Genomic DNA, 19950 nt, shown 5'->3' with positions numbered 1-19950 from the left:
AGTCATAGTAACGGGGCGGAACATGCCCAGATTTGGTCATACTGTAGGGTTGGGGCCGGAAAAATTCCCCAGATTTCATAAACACTGCCAGACATCAAAAACACAGCTGTGCAGGGTGCTTTTCTGAATCTCATACAAATGTGTTTAAAACAAAGAGCAATACATATCATGAAATTCCTCCATATATTCCCCCCTTTGGGGCCCCATACCTTTGGGGCCCCACACCTTCTCATCTTCTGTGATAACTGTTATCACAGTTATTGGCAAAATACCATAACCTCAGGAGACTATAAGTAACAGAAATAAAATGTGTATCATAATTTATATGGTATACAAGTGCTTAAAAATATAACGTAGAGTGTGCAATTTATCATTGGTGCCCAAAACTTTCAAATTGTCATATTACTTAATTGTCAGCAAGCTAGATAAGTAAAAAGTTTTTTTCATGAGTAAACATGTTTAAGACCTGATATAAAACTAGTACAGAATTACTGTACTGACTTTACTCTGATAGGAAGTATGTAAAATTTTATAAAAATAAACACATTTATTGTTAAACAGGAATCTCTGGAATTGTCTGAGGACAGTGCTTCATCAGTAAGCCATTTTTGTCCTAATATGTAAATGTGATGGTGAATGCACCTGTTTTTGTATTAGCCACTGTAGCAAGGAAGGCGGGACGAGAGCCGTGGGGCAGGAAGGCGGGACGAGAGCCGTGGGGCAGGAAGGCGGGACGAGAGCCATGGGGCAGGAAGGCGGGGCCGGTGGCGTGAGTGATAATGAGTATCAGCTGTACGCGCACCGGTCTCGCATGCCTCACGGGGGAGCTCGGGAGCATAAGAGGACGAGCGACGGGACTGCCGACGAGAGAGGACCGGGCCCGGAAGTTGTTAAGTTTTGTTTACGTTCGTGTGGCCGGCAGTCGTCCGTGAGGGGCTGCCGGCCTGTTTTGATGCTGTTTATTGTTTATTTATTTTGGTGTATTTTGTGAATGTAATACAGTTCAATAGAAGGGAAGGAAGGAGGCGGGAACCGGCGAACATTTAAACATATTTAATCAAAAATAAATAAACAATAAACCGCATTAAAACAGGCCGGCAGTCCCGTCGCTCGTCCTCTTATGCTCCCGAGCTCCCCCGTGAGGCATGCAAGACCGGTGCGCGTACAGCTGATACTCTTTATCACTCACGCCACCGGCCCCGCCTTCCCGCCCCACGGCTCTCGTCCCACCTTCCTCGCTACAATAAATTTGTACTATTGTAAACTATTGATATGTGTACTGATCGGTTTGTGGTGTGATCCCGCCCCCTCGTTATTGTTTCATCCTTTTCACCTGCTCTACTACTTTTCTCTCTCCTCTCCTGTCTCTCGTTTTCTTTATGAAGTTCACCTGCTCTGCTCGTTGTCTTCTCTCTTTCCCCTCCTGTTTTTCGTTTGGGTTCTGATTTTGCCAAGTGGTTGATGTCCTCAGGACAACATATTTTTTATAAATAAAACCTAAACCCACACCAGACCCCAACCCTTACCATAACATTTGATGGTCATGGACGTATAAGCACAGCCATAACACAACATTTTACCCAAGTCTTTCCACTGCCAAGTACTGTTAATAAAACATTTTATTTACCATCAAAAGTTGTCGGAGTAGTGTGGAAAATATCTGTTAAAATATAGTCATTTAACTGTTAATATACAAATGTTTTTACAGGGCAGTAAATTGATTAAATGGATTCTCCTGAATAACAGGCACAATAAATTGATATTTCACAATTCCATATGACAGAGTAATTTTTATAACTATCGGGATATTAACCAACTAGAGACATGATAAATTTGTACTAATTTAAACTATTGATATGTTTTAAGAAATGCGCCTCATTTTGGACCAGTGAGGAAACAACTTTTTGCGTCCTGTTTAATTGGCATAAGCGGGGTATAAATAAAGGGACCGATGCTTATTCCCCACCATTAACCAAAAGAGCAAAGTTCCCGGGAAGAAGAGAAGTTTACCTGAGTTTGCCCGAAAAAGGATGGCTAGTCCGGCCAAGGTTCAAACAGTGGATGAGAATACCGTGGAAGGATTCATCTTCAGCGTGTCCCCCAGAACATATTTGAAGGACAGTAACTCGTTTTTCAGTGCCGTCATACAATCTGCCAGACAGGAGTACCACAGGGTCATCGTTTTCTCCATGGACAAGCAAGCGATGTTCACACAGGCAGCAAAGAATGGTAACTGCGTGAGACTGCGGAAAGTCAAGCGGTTGTAGCAACGTGTCCTACTGATATAGCGACTACGCCACCTCAATACAATTGGGGACAAAAATTAATAAGAACACACAAGTCCGTTCCACTGAACAGGAAAGGCAGGAGACGCAGGTTACCATACAAAAATAGTATTTTTATTTATCTAAATTGATGGTCGAAATCTTTTAAAAACAACTCACAGAAGGACCACATCCACAGGTTTGGTCAAAATATAAATCACAAAGAAAAAGAAAGAGGCTGGGGCTTCGTACACAAGGAGCGGGCTTGTAAAATGACACCAATTATACAAAGGAAAACCACGCCAAATTAAGGTCACGCAAAGTGCACGGCAAGCGTGACACAGCAATAGACAGCCCTCAACAACGGGGCACCCGTGGCGTGATAAGTCCATGCCCGCTTCTGAAGCACCTAGCTCCTATAACGAAACCAGAAACAAACTCAAAGAAAAAGTTAATAAATAAAACAAATACTCAAAACAAACAAAAACAAATACTGTCGCTGAATCATACTGATCGAAATCATAAGGATTCAAAATGACTACAGGGACTGCATAATAATAATTGTTACAAAACCTCATGACAGCGTTCAATACCATCAGCACTGCTAAAGTGACAGTAAAGAAACACAAAATTATCAAAGCAAGAACAGAAACTGAAACCAATCAAAACATTAAGTAAAACAAATTAACCCCCTCTGAGAGCAGCAGCGCTTAATCCCCCTGCAAACCAGCGGAGTAAAAGCATCAGCGTTTAATCTCCCTGGAAAAGCAGCAGCGTGGCTAGGAACAGCCGTTGGAGAAGACACTAGGTTTCATCAACTGCTTTAACAAACAACACATTAAAACATTAAAAATACCCACTAACAAACATTTAAAATATACTAAATAAAGAAAACTTACCCACCCGATAATGTGCCACTCATGACCATGTTCCTCACGCTCACACAACAGCTTCTTTGGCCTTTACAACGGTCACAACTATCGCTGCGACCCTGCCAAACTGCAAAGCTGACCGATTGGGAGCCTTGACGGCACACCGCATTAAAATGAGCATGTAACTAACATCAGATAAATGACCATGTTAACATCCCAAACCAGCGTTAAACTTACCTGAGAAAAGTAACACTACTCCCAGTACGTCTCAACCCACCAACCCACATCATACAGCACTAAAAGCCTTAATGTACAGTGTTTCAAGGACCATTGGCACATTAATCGGGTTACATGTCCACTAACATAAAACAACAAAATTACCTAAAAGACAGCCACTACAATAAAGCGGCTAAGCTAATTTGCTCAAACACCTACCTGCATTGCTCATAGCAACCCAGGAAGGGCGGGCCATGTAACTACGGCATCCCCAACCGGTTTATATACCCAACCGGGCAAATGCTGATTGGTTACTTATTTAATGCCTGTAATTAGTTCAAAGAGCTTAAGTAAGTTCTGTCGTCTCATAGCCTACGTGGTTCCTTTTATTGCGCTCACCTGAAGGGCTTAATGAAGATCTTTTGCTTGTTCCTCAGGCTTTTCCGATGAGGACGGTTACGACGTCTTGTGCTCCCGTGCTACCAGACTAGAAGTGACGAGCCTGCCGTTTCTCCCATGTGCGCCGCCGAGCTCCAAGAGGCTGACTATAGCAGAGGTGAAAGCCCTCGGACCGAAACAGCAGGTGAGAATGTTAAAACTTGAAATGTTAAAATGTTAAAAAGGTTTCTGTGCTTTCAGTGTCTGAAATGGACAGATCCTCACAGTTTCGTGTTTTGTTTTTTTCGCAGGTGGGAGAAGTTTGTGGGAAAGTCAAGGTCCACGATTCCGTCAGCAAGGTAGTTACCATTAACGGCTCAGATGCGAACTTAAAGAAATTGGCATCTACGACGGGATGGGCAACATAAGGGTGACTCTGTGGGACACTTTCGCGAAAGCCACCGAGGCCACGAAATCCTACGCCTTCAAGAATTTGTGCACCCGGGACAGGTATGCGGGTGCATATACCTGAGCACGGGCCCGTCCAGCAAATCACCAACTTGAACGTGGTGGAAGACGAGAGCGAAGGTAGCCAGCAGGCATCAAGGTCAACTGCGATTTTGAGCGCCAAAGTGAAGGCCATCAAAATCACCATTCAACGCCTGTGTCCCAGTTGCCACGCCAGACAGACGGAGTTCATTGAAAAGTCTGTGTTGCACCTCTGTGAGGGCTGCAGACTGATGCAGTCTTCGCTGGCCTTCGTCGCGTCGTTCTCAGGAAAGCCCATTGTAGGGACGGACAATGGCGAAGACACCGTGGTACTGATCAGCTCGCCGCTGTTAACATACTTGCGGGGGTCCGGCCTGGGCAGTTTGTTGAACGATGCGGAGGCCATCGAAGATCACCTTCTGCAGTCACCCGGCCTGGACCTAACCGTGAACTCCGATGGATTCCTACCGTCTATGCAGCGAGCTGCTGAGGCACATGCCCCTTCGGACGGTGCTTCTAGCAATTCAGATGGATCCCTTCAGCAAGCTGCTCGGGCTGCAGGGACAGCTACCGTGGGACATTCAAACAACTCCGATGGATTCCTTCTGGAGATGCTGGAACTTGCTGAGGTTGCAGAACCACCTGCCTCTTCACAGACATCGAGCGGTACTTCCAGCACCTGAAGAGACGTCGAGGTAGGTACTGTATTCTTTGAGTTCCCACGATTCCGTTAAGTTAGTTCGTGTTTCCGTTAAGTTAGTTCGTGTTTCCGTTAAGTTAGTTCGTGTTTGGCCAAAGACTTTACGGGCATTTCAAACCGGGCATTTGTTGTGGCGCTTTAAATGCTTTATTTATAATGTTTTGCTGAATGTTTCTGTAGAAGTTCCGAGTTCGTTTTTCTTGCTGTTACTTTAAACATTTTGCATGTCTGTATCTTTCTTTGCAATAAAGTTCAGATGTTAGTCAAACCTCTCTGCATGTCTTGAAATGTTTTGTTGTTCGAGGAGTCTTTTCCGATAACAGTACGTTGTCTTTATGTCTTGTGGTTAAGAAATATTGATTTGAAGTTCCTAGACGTTTTGATTACAGGGTGAGGCCTTATAAAGGGTTTGTTTTTCTTGTAATACTGCTTATGTTATTTCACCTGAAAGTCTGAATGAACTGCAGAAAACTGGTTAAAATATGCTTTTGAAAATGTTATTTTCTTTTTCGTTTTTAAAAGACATCCATTAATGTTAGTAATGCATGCCTGCCAGTATACTGTAAAAAATGATTCTTGAGGTTTAGTAAATACTACACATGCAAATTATTTACATTTTACTTAAATATATTAGGTAGCAAAGTAAACTATACGCAAACTTACTGAATCTACTCAATAAAACTGTGGCAACAGATTACAAGCAATATCATTAATTAAATTCACCAAATTAAAATTGAGTTAGAATTATTCAATAATTTCCTTTATAGTAACCCATTTGAAGTGATTAACTGCAATTTGCACATAAAAATGAATTAACATTTAAACAAAAATATTGGGTATACTGGACAACAAAAACTAGAAGTCTACACCATTAAAAAAAATGAGATGCTTTCCAGCTAACAAAAGTTTGTTATAACAATGTTCCTTGGAGGGTTTTTGAAAACGTTTTAAAAACAAGAAATGCCCACTTTTAAGAATGTTCCCAGCTAATAAAAGTCACCATCATGGTGATGTTTCCCTGAGTTGTGCTCTTGTCCCTTGACTCTCATGTGTTAGACTTTTTGGCGTGTTGTAAGTGTGTGCATGTGCACTGTTGTTATGGCAATGTATGAGAATCTAATCCAATGGAGTTTGTTGGTGGTCATTAAAATCACCATCGTTCGATTCACTGAACATATATTAATTGTAAATTGTGCTCTTGATCCTGAAAGAATGTTATATCAGGGAGTTTAATTGCATTTTAATATCTAGAAGATTTGCGAAAACAGGTCGCAAAAAAATACTTGAGCAGAATTTAGACAAACACAGACATTAAAGGAGGCATGAATTAAAATCACAATTTTAACCTGAGCTTTTGTTATATAAGAGGGAATCGGAATCGTATTCACGCGAACATCATGTAAGTGTCAGAACCGAAAACGCCCTTGTTACTGAGATTACAACTGTTATTGACACCAGGCCCAGCGAACGCCAGGTTCTGGAATGCACCTCTCTATGAGGACATTGATAGGTTGAACACCGCCTCCACAGAAAAATATCAACGACTACTTCTCTAGCCCCGCCCACTGGTTCGCACATGACAGAACCAGTGGCGCGGAACCAGATAGAGCGAGCAAGCAATAAACAAACATGCTGTTAAAGATAGGTCAATATTGTGCCATCCCGGGTTGTGGAAGAATACAGTCGCTGCATAACCTTCCTCGGATTCCGATATTAGGAATGCGTGGTTGACGTTTATTTTTAAAGACGTTACAGCTCATGTGGGAAAAACATGGAGCGTTTGTTCGTTTAATTTCTCCGCGGTCGAATTAAAAAGCAGTGCTGTCTGTGCCATCAATATTGGATCCGATAGGAATGGCGCAGCAATCTTATGTGAGTAAAACATTTTTGTACTATGCTTCACTATTGCTTTGTTAGAGATTGCTTACATCTAGTCATTTGTATTAATGGCAGAGGTTGTCTGTGATCTTAAGCCCGTGCGAATCGGGATCTCTGTGATTTGGTGTGCTCATATATAATTTTTCAAGGTTTTATACACCGTTTGCGAATAATGGAGGCTGCTTTGAATTGTTTTGGTATTATTTCGGGTGCTGGGCGATATCCATAAGTTACCGAGAGTCTCCTGTTTGTTTATTTATCATGGAAACTCTCGTAACATTTGAGACCTGCGGTCGCGGTGATTTTTGTCTGGTTCGCGATCACGGGTCTCAAATGCTGACAGGTACGGTCATATATCATTAAACGCAATACAACTATAGGCTATACAAACTATTCCCAAAGCTTTGCCATCACATCCGCGAATGTGTCACATGAAATACTGATGTATGGAGGTCATTTATAAATCACAGGAGGTCTCCAGATAATACTAATGCCGTGCGAAAACTGTGAATGGTGCTAATGTGTAACCTAACGTTACGTCTCGAACCAAATTCACAGAAGCCTCCAACTACACAAACTGCTATCCAATCAAAGCGGTGGGCTTTTACTTCCAAGAGTCTTCAATTAAAACCGAGCATTTGCAGAGCTGGCCTCAAACCTGGGTAGAAAATAGCCTACTACTTATTGATTTTGAATGTAAAAACCACGCAAACGTCATAAGTAGACCACGTACAACAGTATAAAACAATAAACAACACCACTTCATCGCACCTTTAACAAAATGATGTTGTCAAAGAAAGGATTATTATTAAAAATTTATCTGTCCTCCAAAAAACCCAAATATAAATTGGCATAATCAGGAGCCATAGTGGCCCCCATAGCGGTGCCCTCAACCTGTAAATAATATTGATTTTCAAATAAGAAATAGTTTTTAGTGAGTACCATATCAGCCATTTCAATTATAAATTTGGTCGGGAGACCATCATCATCATGGCGCAGATCAAGGAAATGTTCTAAAGCCAATAAGCCTTCATGATATGGAATATTAGTGTACAGTGAGGTCACATCCATAGTTGCCAATATAACATCCTGATGAACATTTTGTAGAGTTGCTAAACATTGTAAAAAATCAGCTTTATCTCTGAAGTAACTTGGAAAGGAAGTGACCAAATGTCTTAGAACAAAATCCACAAAATTTGAAAGATGTTTAGTAAGACTGTTGTTTCCTGCTACTATAGGTCATCCCGGTGGATTGACCAAGCTCTTATGTACCTTAGGTAAGATGTAAAAAACTGGTCTAGTATTGCATCTCTTTATTAATTTATTGGAATGTGCTTACTGAACAATTTCTCGATTTCCCTTTGAAACAGAATCGTTGGATGTGATGGCAGAGCGTGATAGTAACTAGTGCGCTTTAATTGACGAAGAACCTCATGGTTATTAAGAGATCGAGGCATGATCACCAAACCACCTCCTTTGTCTGCAAATGTATGTTTACCTTACAAAATACTAGTTAAACAAATATAATCTATCCCTGGTGTTATGTCTAATCCTTAACATTGGTTTATGCTAGCGCTTGTCCCGTTTATCAATCTCACTGCACTCGTTATAACAGACAGTGATCAGGGCTGATAAAATCCTTACAGTAAATCATGGATTTGTGAAACTTCAGAGTTCTCTTCATAAAACGGGAAAAGCAATGCATGGAGGATTGTGCCAAGTGTGTCATATGTTTAAGAGAACCGGCTTGTCCAACTTCATGTGGCGCCGCAAGAACAAGAACCGACACGCGGATGACATCACATTACCTGATAGTGATTCAGAGCAGTCAGCTGTCGACTTTCTCTCGCGGTAATGTGATGTCATCCGCCTGGCGGTTCTTGCGGTGCCGCTTGAAGTTAAAAAACGCCTAACTTTTAGCGACACGTGACTTCTATCGAATAGTAGCGGGGAGGTGAAACGATTTTTGGTACATTGCTTCATGTCGACACCATTTGGTTGAATTGACAGATTTTTCAGGTAAGTGAAGTTTGTTTGCTCATTAATTAAATTTATATGTGGATAATTATATTTTAAACAATATACCGGGCTGTACAGTGCGACATAGTTTGACACGTGCATTAGAGTGTTTGTGTGAATTGTGTTTGTCGTTGTGCTTGTTTGTGTGTGACGTTAATCAATGGCGCACCGCTATTTTGCTAAGCTTTAAGGGCCGTTCAGATTGCGGGAGATGCGAAAAAGCAAAACGAATACCCGACGAACCAAGCTTTCATATCAATGATGAAACGAATTTCGCTTTCTTCTATTTGACGCCCGCACAGTAGATGGCACTGATGGAGAATACATTTCACGCCTAAACATTAGGTGGCGCTATTCAGACTTCGGCAGCTGAGAAGAAGAGAAGCTTAAAGCAATACAGGGCAGGCTACTAGTACTGTTTGCTGTACGTACTTACAACAGCAGAACAAGAAATGGATTTCTCCAGCAGCAGCGAAGATGAGTTTGTTTTTTGCCTAAATGAGCAAAGGAAGAGAAAAGGACGATATTGGGTTCAGCCTATTCTTGAGAAGAGAGAGGAGCACGGGGTGTTTAATAGATTGTTCCAGGAGTTAAAGCTGTACCAGGATCGTTTTCATCGTTACTTCAGGACGATGGTCTGGGGGTTAATTAGTTACCAAATGGCATTTGCATCGCAGCTGTACTATTTAAACGGTTGTAAAATATGTTTACACTTGACTTGATGTTTGTTTACATTGAAGACATCCAAATGCATGTTTCTGTGCAATGCCAACCCACGGGATGACAGTCTCTCACACCAAAGTCACAGCCACTACACAGATTTGTCAGATAGCCTGCAGCCATACAAGAACAGATGGCAGAGAGAGGGTACGCCCAACACCCAATTTGATGACTCTCCAGACGGGCTAGATCCTGGTGAATACGGTCTTTCAATACGGTCCTGGTGGCTGGTGAATAGTGAGTACAAAAACCAACATACAAAGTCAATAACGGCTTTAGAGAAACCACACATGATGGACGTTTTGTTCCATGTGTGGAACGAGGGGCTCGCGAGAGACGTAACCGCAATGTTGATTTTGATCGCAATTATGCGCCATCGGGTAAAACTAGAAATTTTGTCTGCACATCTATAGCTCAGGGACCGAGCTCAGTCGCCTTTAACAGTTGAGCCGGACGAGATATACACATTGACGCCCCTCCGCGATTAGTCACGCAACCACGGCACGGAGCCCCCACACAGAGGAGACGTCCGCCTTCCCAAAACGGACGTTTTGGGAGGGATTTAAATTGATTTTGTCTCGGCTCCCCCACTTTTGCGCACGGCAATCCGACTCATATACGATTTCATTTGCTTCACGCATCATTTAAGCAATGTGGTGGGTAAACCAGCAGGAGAAACGCTGGTCACATTCCGAAGAATGATTCAAATGCTGGTCGAGATTGTTAAGCCAGCTAGAACGAATGTGAATATCACGCAATTGCTAAATGGTAATGCGAAGAACTGGTAATACAATGCGCTGCGGCTCCTTCGCGAGCATTATGAAGACCTAATAGAGCATACACAGCGAGATCTCGTAGAGTCGACGGACCGCACAGATTGGCCACAGGCATTTGAAGTGGCGTCCTGTTGGGCTGACCGTACATTTTCCAGGAAAATCCAACCCGAATCTTTTCGACGGGCAGAGGATTTAGTTTTAAAGGGAGCTTCGGATCAGCCCAACGTGAACGAAACAGGGGGCAGGCCCGTGACGGAGCCACTGCAGCAGGGGGCATGCAAAACGTATGCAAAAGTGGCGGCTGCCACACAAGATGTTGTGCCCCGAATGGCACCCGCGGACCCCACTAATGCAGTCAGACCTCGGGAAGGTAGTAATCATATACATGTACAAATACAAACTTCCCCTAGGCTAAGGGTTAACACATGGACCGATACTCCAGAGCCGCGGGTGACGCATTCAGCCCCGACTAATAATACAAATGGAGCGCCAACCATACTTTTACCGCCCCGCCCGTAGAGACTATTAGAACGGCTCCGTTAGAGCAGAGAACTCAGAGAGCGTTGCGAGACAGAAAAAAATGTCACGCGGTGCACACATCACCAGAACACAGACCCCAGTCAACTTCATCAGGGGACCTACCTCCCCTCGAGCCCTCGAAATCACTTAAACCCATACAGGACGTAGAACAGACACACTCTCTGATTCTCGAGACTTTTCCGCCTCTCCCTGACATTGCGCCCCGCATGACAGAGGGGTCCAAGGACGGAGAGGAGGAGAATCGACCTTTAGCGGGAGTTGTTCCCATAATGTACAAGTTCAATAATCAGGGAGATATTTCGATCCCACTAACAGGTTTCGACATGAGCCACGCAGACCCAGAGGAATTGCCCCTGTCCGGAGCTCCCGTGTCCTCACAACACTCCTCCCGCACAGATTAATCCTCATCGCCACTAACTATATTAAATTCATAGCGGACTGCGATCCAGATATTTTTTTGCCCACTGGTCAGGCGAAGCCCTCTACAGCCACTGCTGAGCTCCTCCCAATTAGACCCCTAGCTAGTCAACAGAGGGGAAGAGGGCTTAATCACGCCAACAACATAATCATTGCATTTAGTGAGCCCCCCGACCAGTATACCGCAAGTCATGCGGGAAGACCATACGGAAAGGAAACACAGAGACTTAACATTAAAAAGAAAAACCTGTTATTAGGTGATTCTAACGTGTCCAAAATTCCACCGTACCAGACGGTTGATTTACAAATAGACAAATACCAACACGCGAACACACTCTTCGAAAGAGCCACCTATACAATAATCCACGAAAAAATAATTTTCTCATTGGGAATAAATAATAGGTCCCAAAGATTCAGTGTCATTACGCTGGCCACGGTACGATTACCCACAACCGAGCTGTACTTCCCCTTGGTGAATTACTCGCCCAGACTCCCTATGGTCGAACAACTGTTCCTAGAACAGTTTACAGATCAATACGAATGTCATACCCCTTTTGCCACCCGCTGATTTTTTGGGTAGAAACAGATAATATCCAAGTAGTCACAAAAGTCGGCACACCAAAGCTCCAAAACTATCAAAAATATTTTATTTTTTAAAAAACTTTAGCATGGCGCGTGACGTTTCGAGCACACAAGCTCTTCATCAGACAATACAGCAACACTGATGAACCTCATTTATACTTCCAGGTGTACAAGGATCACATGACCTCCAGAAAATATATTGAAAAAAAAGATTACAATTATAATGATAAAATATTGATAATACATCAATATATAAACACACGCAAAAGTCAAAATAACAATATGATTGAATATAAATATAAATTCTAAATTATGCACCTGCAAACACACAAAAGACAAAAACAAATATTATTAACCATTCTTAAAACCAAAACCTTTGAAAAACTATACAAAACACAAAAGAAAAGAAAAACAAAAGAAAAGAAAAAACACGTTAAAGAAATGGACGAATGTCAAAATCCTCATTTAATCCTCTGGGGAATAACGTATCCAAATGTAAAAATCCAATAGGCCTCACGCTTTAAAAGCCGCTTATTGATATTGTCTCCGCGTCGTGAACACTTCACTAACTCAATACCGATATACTTTAAAGTTGAAACTGAATGTCTCATTTCTGCAAAATGCCACGCTACCGAACTCTTTTGATCCTGTTGTCTAATTGTGCAACGATGTTCAGCAATCCCAGTTTTTAAAGGTCACCTGGTCTTACCAATGTAACACAAACCACAGGGCCACCTCAACATGTAGATCACATTAGATGTTATACAAGAGAATGTACCCTGAATTTTAATTTTTTTTACCAGTGTGAGGATGTGTAAAAGTCGAAGTTTTGTATGTAAAGTTGCACTGTTGGCAATTCCCACACCTAAAATTGCCATGTGGTATGGTGTTCAAAAAATGAGGAGTTGGTGGCAGATCGGCCTTAACCAGAATGTTAAGAAGATTAGGTGCTCTTTTATAAACTAAACGAGGTGGTTGTTCAAAGCATTTCTTTAGACTAGGATCACTTTCCAAAATATGCCAATGTTTGGATATAATTGTCTCAATCTCCTTAGCAAGAGGCGAATATTGCATATAGCAATTAATACGCCGATCAAACTTTTTGTGTTTTTTGACAAGACACTCTTGTTGTGACATCTGTGAACCGACTCGCAGCTGACTGAATCCATTCTTCTCTATATGCTCGTTTTTTGAACCTCTCTGCCAAAAGTCCCGATTGATCATGAAAATCTTCATCTCTACTGCAGATGCGACGAATACGACTGAATTGAGAAATAGGTAACGAACGCTTCAGCGAGACCGGGTCTCGGTGAAGCGTTCATTACCCATTTCTCAACTAATCTTCGTAACATTCTGGTTAAGGCCGATCTGCCACCTACTCCTCATTTTTTGAACACCATACCACATGGCAATTTTAGGTGTGGGAATTGCCAACAGTGCAACTTTACATACAAAACTTCGACTTTTACACATCCTTTTACTTTGCTTTTGTGCTGACACAATAGAGGAGAATTGTGTTAGATCTCTAGTCATTCATTTATGTTTCATGTAGTGAAAGGCAGTGGGCAGTGTAATACAGGGGGAGCTCTCGACCTGATGTTAAGTATCATCATAGTGCTCAAAATTCTAGAGGTTTATCTGAGAATTTGCAGTCTTTCCAAGCTAAACTGTATTGAGGTTAAATTTATGTGTCCATAAATATGCTACAAACAACTGTAAACGGTTGTCATAAATTACCTATAATGGGTAAATACCTATTTAGGCCACGCCCACACCTAGGGGAAACAATCCAACCCTCTCCATTGAGGTACACCTTGTCACATGGCAGTTTAGCCAAATAACATATCTTCAACATAGGCCTACACGTTACATGGTTTGAGAGTCGGACTCGTGACCAGAAGGTTGCCGGTTCGATTCCCAGGGCCGGCGGGTAACTACTTACCCTTACTTGCTCCCTGGGTCCTGCAGTGATAGCTGCCCACTGTACGTGTGTTCACGACTTGCTGTGCGTGTGTTCATGACTCTCTGGATGGGTTAAATGCAGAAGTCACATTTCAGGTATGGGTCACCATATCTGACTAATAGGTCACTTTCAATTTCAAAAGATGTGTTTTCACGTGACTTAAATTTGCTTTGCTTGAGAAAGAAATGTGAAGTTGTTTTGGAAGAATTTTTTTTTTTTTTTTAAATGCACGATATGTAGGCCTACTTGTATGTTTTATTTTATTTTAAACATATTGCATGAGATTTAGAAAGGCACCATGCACAGCTGCACTTCCAATATGCGTTCCGTAGGGTTCCTACGCAGTGTTTACTGATCTCTACTCCCTGTCCGTTGAAGTGGACTTTGCTGACAATAATCGCTCATTTGGAATGCCCTGCAATGTCATCAAAGGCAACGGCAGGGTAGCGCAGATTGTGTTACATTAAAAGTAGGCCTACATTATAATACTTATCAAATAAATATAACATAACACGCATAGGCCTATAATCAATAATCATAACTTGTTTATGCAAACAGTAACCTAATAAAAATAATAACAATAAAAAACATATTACATTGCGTAACTGTACCCCGCTGACCACCTCGAACATTTCTCTATAGATTTTGATTACCTTGCATGACACAAAGTAAGTTCTGTAAGTTAACTTGAACAGTCATTAAGGATGAGAAGCTATTTGAGGTGGAATGGGATGTGGTGAAGTGAAAAACCTACCTTAGAAAAAAACTCACCGATATCTTCGGACTGGAGAAGTGCATGTACTTCAAATTTACCACAATCGAAGAGGGTGCTAACACGCACAAATATCACATCAGACTTGTAGCGCATGCTCGCAAGTTTTTTAAGGTGTTTCAAATGTACAACTGTACAGCTGTACCTGCATGGTCTAACCTAAACCTAAAATAATAGCCTAAAAATAATGAAGTGAATTTAAAGTGCATTAATCCCATGGAGAACGTTTTAGCGATGTAATGTACTGGCCTCAGATAACCTGGACACTGTCATTTGATTAATCAATCTGTGCTGCATTTCCCGAAACCTTAACGCTACGTCGTTCTTAAGTTATACCTTAAGCTGTACCTTATCGTTAATACGTGTTTCCCGAAACCTTCTTAGTTAAGTGTACCTTCTGTAAGTCATACTTTCGTAAGGTTGGTCTGGACCTCTCTTATACCTTATCACCGTTGATGGTTCATACCGCTATGCAAAAAGCTTTTCTACATCGCAGTTTAATTTCACACATAAAATTGAATATAATAATTGAATATAAAATTCTATTTAGTATTAAATTAAATGTTTTACTTTAACTTTGTTATAATTTTACAAATAAAATACTCTGGTTTAATACACTCAGTTTAGGCTATTGAAGTGTTTTCATGAATAAAATTGTCATACACTGATGGTTGTTGTTAGCGTTTTTAATTACAGCCTATTATCCCAAGGCATATCAACTGGCAAACCATTTGACAGGAAAGGCGTAGTCAACATAAAGGGAATGAATGTTATGGGGAGTTTGGTCAAACTATGGCAGCGACACAGCGAATAGTTCTCTTAAATCAAAGACGGTGCCGTCCGCTGAGCCAGTTAGTGCTGCACAACTTCATTAGAGAACATTTTAGTCCCCGGGCTACAATGTCAGAAGAGAAAATTCTACACAAATTTAGCCTGCCACGGGAGCAAATTCTGTAGCTCTTGCATCTTGTTGGCCCAACTTTGTCGAGACAAACTCGACGGAGCTGCCCCCTCAGCCCCGAAAATCAGCTGCTGCATGGCGGCTCTTCGTTTTTATGTGCATGGCTGTTCTTCGTTTTTATGATGTGGGGAGTTTTCTGGAGGTGTTTGGGGATGAATATGGGCTTAGAAAGACCTCGGTGTGGCGGTGCGTTCACTCAGTGACAAACATCCTGCTCCGTCATGCCACCGATTACATACGTATGCCTTTCACCAGGCACGATGTGATGGAGGCACATCAAGGCTTCCATGCCGTTGTGGGGTCCCGCGAGTGATTAGCATTCTGGATGTGACACTTATCCCTATACACAAATGAGTGATTTACGCCAATAATGTGAACACAGATCATTAACACATGATGGCAAACTATGAGAATATAAATGACCCTTTCAAAAACAAGCGAAGCCAAACAGCCAGTTAACATAGCTGGTTAACGCAGAAAACGTATGGCCATGAGGGTGCGGGATCGGACACTTGCAAAATTATAAACACGCACGCACGCACCCTGATAAATGCCATTTCTAAAGCGTTTCTTTATAATAAACACTGTTTTCTCAATACTTTACCCACCCTATAACGCAAGGTAGAGCGAACAATCGATTCTCGAGACATCGATATCAACCTATTCAACACCACCGCCATGGACAGCACCTGCTAAAGTCGCACTTAAGAAGGTTTACCTTAAGTAACCTCAAAAGGTTTAGTTTGGAGAACAGTGGGGAAGAAAGACGGGGCTGGACTGAGACCCTGGGCTCCGGCCGATTCATGGCTTACCTGATCATGTCCGTGAAGCCCAGTGGTCTCAGCATCCTCATTTCTGCCCGTGACAGCGGTTCGTTCAGTCCGCCGTTGAATATTGCCATCTGCTCCATCTCATCATGGACCATCTCCCCTGCGGTCTCGAAGAATCGGTCGGCAAACTCCAAGACGTCGGAGTAGCCCTGTCGCAGACCGCAGAGGAGATGAGCCTGCCTGGATCGCCTTGCCTCCATTATGCCTGCTGTATTCTGTCACGCTGGGCGTGGTGGAAGAAGAACCCAGATGCAGGCAGGCAAGAGTGTGGGGATAACAAAAGACTTTATTTTACAACTAGAAACAAAAACCCACAATGGGGGAAAAACAAGACAGGAAAAATAAACTGGACTGGACTAAACTAACATAACACTTGACTAAACATAACTTGACAAACTAAACTAAACACTTACTAAGACTGGACTGGGTTCTTTAAACAGGATCACAGGACCACTGACTGGCACGATACACATACAATACACGAGCACAGGACAAAGAAACATGAGGGCATTTATAGGGAAGACAAACGAGGGATAACGACACAGGGCAGGTGTGGGTAATCAAACACTCAGGGAAAGATCACAAGGAAACGAGAGGAGAGGGGCCAATGACGAGACACTGGAGAGAACGCATATTATTGTCAAAAGGACAATAATATGTTTCTCTCCACACATAACCAAAGACTTTGTCATGGCTCTGCTACAGGACCAAGAAAAACATGACTAAATGAAGCAGAGCCATGACACTCGTTTTAATGGATTAATATTTCGTTATAACAAATTAACATCTTGTTTTAATGGATGAATATTTCGTTATAACAAATTAACATATCAATTTAACAGAATCTATATCTCATTATAACGTATTAACAATTTTTTTTCATCACTTGCAGTTCAGAGCCACCGTACATCTACAGTACAATGTATGTTTATTCAACCACATATTTCAGATGTTGACAAAATTGAATTGAAACATACTAAACTACACAAACAATGTAACAGTGTGAAAACCTACTGGTCTCAAAATTTGAGAAATGGTTATTCATAACTTTTCAAATGTTTGTCAGATAATCAAAGTTTTGGTATCTACAGAATTGGCAGGAACTGATGAACAACCTCTTTAGCCCTTTTAATTGTATCATATGTTGCAATAACCTTAAATACAACATATTACACTCATCAACAGTATATCCTGAAAGTAAAACTGAAGACATGTGCTGTTGTCGCCGCCTCCACATTCTTGTTGCACTGGGGGGTGGGTCACCATCCTCTTGTGCAGTTTCATCAGGCTGGTCCTGGGGGGATGACTCTGAATGCAAATCAGCTGGACCACTATCAGAGGGAGTTAGTCAATCATTTGGTGGATGATCTGCACAACACAGAAAATCTAGTTATTTTTCAAGACTTTAGACACTGAAACTTTTTTAATAAGCCCCACTAATCCATCATGTACTCCATATTTTTCACAATATATACTCATTTGACATTTGAATAGATAAACTGTATAAATCCATTTTCATTAATTTGAGTAAAAATGTGTTTTCTTTACAAAGAAAGATGGAAACCACTATTTTCCGTTTCAAAGTTTCGCATAGCATCTTTAGGTTCTAGTAACATAAATTCAAATCCAGATTTTGATTTTTAAAGATTTATTATAAAAACGGATATTTTTTTCCCCAAAATGCAATAAATCCATTGAATCAATATAAAAGTTATTTTTCATATTGAAACTGTTGAAAATACACAACAAAGTGAGTTGATTCACATGACAGATTCTGAACTCAATACAATACTATTACATACAGGCACTGGACTAAAAATACATTCAATCAGTCATCGCTCCTAAAATGAATTCAATGGGTCATCTTTTTAATGCTATAAATGACTGCCTCATCTTCTTAATCTCCTCACGTAAATTATTAAATTTTGATGGCTTACGTTTCTTCCCCACAGCAGAAACCAGCACAGGTTCATTAATGCCTTCAAATTTTTTTGTTTGTTTGTTGAACACAAAGTACAAAGTAGATCAGGGAAACTAGGAGCCGACCTTTTTCAGAGCACCGCCATTACTGTTTACAGTGCGTGGAATGCTTTGCTGTGATTGGTTGAGCGGATATATCGCATTCTGCAGAGAAGTGAGACTGGCGTAGGTATATTGCGGTTTGGAAAGAAAGGGAAAAAAACATTTAGTGTAAAATTAAAAAGTGACCTTTCAATACCGACCTGACACAATACTGATTTTGGGGGAAACTGTTTTTTTTTAAATGGTGTTTATCGCTTTTTGGAACCAAACTCTTCATATATATATATATATATATATCCTATACATTTGCTAGTTAGGACACACTGGAGTCATCTTCAATTTCCTGTGTTTCAAAGTTCTCGCAGGTCTCAATTTAATAAAAAACATCTTAGATGACTATGCAAATATTTTAACAAACTTTTAGCTTTTGGATCACATGAGACGTTTACTGAACACCAAGTCTATTTAGACAGATATGTTAGTTCTACAGTACATACATTCAAAATCTTACAAACCTTAATGATATTTTGTAAATAAATGTTCTAAGAGACTAAGTAGTATACAGTAGTGGTCAAATAATATTGATATAATTATATATCGTCTGTGAAAGGCGTAGGACCAAAAAACCTTCACCCAATCAAAACCTTCTGGCCAAACGCTGTGACTGGTCATGTGTAAATTTTCAGTGGTATTTTGCGTACCACTGCGCACCCTGTTCACGCAGACATCATACATCATCAGCGCTGCAGCGCACTCACGTCCACTATGTCAATGTAGGTAGAATGGCAGACAATCAGCAACAATCAAACTTTCCTGCGGAACCTACAACAGGTAAATCTACAGAACAAAAGGCAGTGACGAAAAAACGTCTGGATCATGAAAGAGGAAAAACTGAAATTAACATCGGTTCAGCTTTTACACGATGGAGACCGCTCCGGCAGGCAAAGGGTCTAAAACGACGATGCCATGCTTGCCCTCTCTCTTTTGGACAGTTAATGTAGTACATGCTTCGAAAATAATTGAATGGTTTGAAATGTGTCCTTAATTAACACACCAACAAGCTGATGAGTTGAATCAGGTTTAATCTAAAACATTCTGGAGGTTTTACCCGAGGACCAGCATTGGGAAACACTATGGCTGCGTTCGGAATCGCACACTCAATGAGTAGGTACTTAATTTCAGTAGGTATGTACTCAACGGGGCTAAATGGGCACGTACTGTTTTCCCTGAATGGGTGTAGTATGAATGCAATCGGCCGTTGTCCGCCATATTGATAATCTTCTTTTACTTTTTAATGGCGGGGAGCAAATTACTTTTGTGGTGCATGTCCGCCACCTACTGTACCGGAGTGTACACGGGCCAGAGATTAACCATGCGACGTAATAACAAGCGCAACAACTTAAGTTGTGAGAGACAGGTGCATTAACATCAGTAATGCTAACTTTACCTTCCATGAGTTTCCCAACATTTGCAACATGTTTGTAATGCCTTCACAATGGAGACGTCGGCAAGCTGCTCGACGATCTCGCCTTAGGAGAGCACTGCTGATTT

Source organism: Triplophysa rosa, linkage group LG18, assembly GCF_024868665.1.
Source record: "Triplophysa rosa linkage group LG18, Trosa_1v2, whole genome shotgun sequence".
Taxonomy (NCBI): Eukaryota; Metazoa; Chordata; class Actinopteri; order Cypriniformes; family Nemacheilidae; genus Triplophysa; species Triplophysa rosa.
Note: the sequence above shows the minus strand (reverse complement) of the source record.